Here is a 2,748-nt window from a genome sequence, read left to right on the forward strand (position 1 = left end):
AATATTTGTCCTTTTGTGACTGGGATATTTCACTCAGCATAATGTTCTCCAGAGTCAACCATTTTGAATAATATTGCATGAGTTCCTTGCTTTTTAATGCAGCATAGTATTCCATTGTGCGAATATACCACAGCTTCTCTAGCCATTCGTTGGTTTTGTCAAACATTCTTCTAAGTGGTATAGCACTAGTCTGCCCATTGCTGTACAGAGGTAACTCATGGTTGCTGTGATGCTAAACACTGTGACACTGATGTACCAAATGTGATAATGGTTAACCATGGTGGACAGTGTTTGGTGGAGCTTCCCAATTAAAACAAGCTTGGAAGCAAGAGTGGCATCCACTTCTAAAATGGGTTGCTTCTGGAAACTCTATGAACAGTGCTCAGGTCTTTTGTTCATAGGGTCGCTATTAGTCGTCTACGACTCGATGGCACCTAACAACAACAACAACAACATACACAAAGTAGAAAAATCTTCAGGCGGGTAAGTGGGAGAGGGCATTTGGGTTGAGTGGTCCAACTGGTAGCAGTGGCCTGCTCGGCGTGTTCAGCGTCTCTGGACGGAGGTGATTATCGTTAGTCCTTGCATCCCCTTGATCTCCTCCTTCAGGACCTGGTTCACGATCTGATGCTACTGCACCATTCTCTTCTCCTTGAAGTCGTGCAATTCTATGTGGATCTCGTACATCCCCCTGCAGCCTCCTGAGAAGTCGGTAACCTTGGCGGCCATGGCCTGAAGAAATTTCTCCTTGAGGATCTGGGTCACTCTGAGTTCCCCCTAAGTCTGGGAGGCAAACATCCAGTGGACACGGTGCAAAAGAACGACCCCTGTGGAGTAGAGGCGCTGCCAAGGCCGGGCCCCAAGCCGCCATGACTGGCTTACCTGTTTAATTTAATTCTTAAAATAATGACTTGTTTTTATTTTTGTTTTGTAGCTAAGGAAAAGAAAACATAGAGAAGAAGTTAAGTAACTGGTCCAAGATCACACAGCTAGTCAATTTCAGGGCTGGGATTTGAACCTAGATAGCATGTCTCAAGAGTTCAGTTAGGGTATGGGCATTTTAAATTTTAAGTTACCTGCCAAACTGCCTTCTAAAGAGGCTTTATAAATTAAACTCTTATCAGCAGTGTCTGAGTGTGCTCATTTCCTTTCACCCTCAAAACACTCAAACCTTTAAATTAAGACACAGAAGGAGATTTGTACACCAATGTTCTTAGCAGTTTTATTCACAACCTCAAGAACATGGAAACAGTCCAAATGTCCAACCACAATTGAATGGATTAAAAAATTGTGGTACATTCACATAATGGAATACTATGCAGCACTCAGAAGCAACAATTCTTTTTTAAAAAACTACATAACTTGGGAAAGACTGGAGAACATTATGATGAGTGAACTCTGTCTCATAAAGACAAATACTACATAAGACCATTATTGTAAAAATAGAAGCATAACTAGTAAAATGTGTATGGAAGTCCAAGAAGGGGAAGGGTTCAGAGCAGAGGTGTGAGAATGGGTAGAGTAGAGATCACAAAGTTGCATAATTTGGTGGGTGGAGGTAGGGGGTAAAGGAAATGAGAAAGATCTGGTGGGAATCTGAAAAGACTAGATAATAGTGGGTATAGTTCAATGGTATTTTTATAAAATACAATGTATGGGAATGATTGTATAAATGATTGAAAGAATGAAGGAAAGTGTGAAACACAATGTATATTAATTTTGTATGCAAACCAATATAAAATAAAAATAAAAATATTAAAAAGTAAAAGCAATATGTCATTTTTATCAAGTGTGGGGATATATAAAAAAATTATATGTACACTACTCAGAGGCAAGTTTTTTTTTCCTCCAGAGGCAGTTTTGAATCCTGCCACTTTTACTTAAAATTATGCCATGAGCATTTACTCATACAACTAAAATGTATTAAAAACCATCCTCACAATCTATTGTTCTTTAGTCCATTGTTGCCTCACTGTGTCAATTAATACAATTTTTGAGAGTCTTCCTCTGTTTTAGTGACCCCCTACTTTTTCAAGTATGTCCCTTTTCAAGGAGTCATCCCTCTTTCTAGCATGTCAAAATATGTGAGACAGAGCCTCACCATATTTACTTCTAAGGAGCATTCTGGCTACAGTTCTTCAAAGTAGATTTGTTATTCTATGGTTTATTCACTATTTTTTGCCAGCACAATAATTCATAGGGATCAGTTTTTACTCAGTGTTCCTTAGCTCCATTTTCTGTTGGATCACTTTTGGTTTTCCCTTTTTTGAGTGGACACAAATATGAATGTCTTCTACTCTATCAGATAGATGTTTTCCAAATTTCTTGACATAGAGGAATAAGCACATTCAAAATTGCATCTGCTTGTCAAAACACGTCAATTGCTAATCTGTCCATTTGTGGAGCTTTATTTTCACCATTGCTTTCAGCGCAGTTTGGATCCCTTTCTTCAGTACCATTGAGTTTTCATCATATGCAACTTGTTGAAATATTTGAGCATCAATAAATTCTTTTTGGTTCAGTAAAAAAAAAAGGGGTATTAAAAAACACCCCTTAGGCATAGCATTCCCTGACCACAAAACTGTACAAAGGTATGGTACTGGTATAATGCCAGGCACACAGAATAATGGAACAGAATTGAGAACCCAGAAATAAGCAAAATACTACAATGAAATGTGCGAGGAGCTAGAGTCAGAAAATCAAAAGGGCCGAACTCGCTCAGCATTTCTTAAGCTCAAGGAACTGAAG

The 2,748-nt window shown here is 38.7% G+C and overlaps 1 pseudogene; it reads right to left on the reverse strand.

The window, feature by feature from the left end:
* Positions 1 to 546: 546 nt before the first annotated feature.
* LOC102849811 lies at positions 547 to 871 on the reverse strand (annotated as a pseudogene).
* Between the last annotated feature and the right edge of the window lie 1,877 nt (positions 872 to 2,748).

This window comes from Elephantulus edwardii, unplaced genomic scaffold, assembly GCF_000299155.1.
Source record: "Elephantulus edwardii isolate Elephantulus edwardi_28Jun2011 unplaced genomic scaffold, EleEdw1.0 scaffold00178, whole genome shotgun sequence".
Classification (NCBI taxonomy): domain Eukaryota; kingdom Metazoa; phylum Chordata; class Mammalia; order Macroscelidea; family Macroscelididae; genus Elephantulus; species Elephantulus edwardii.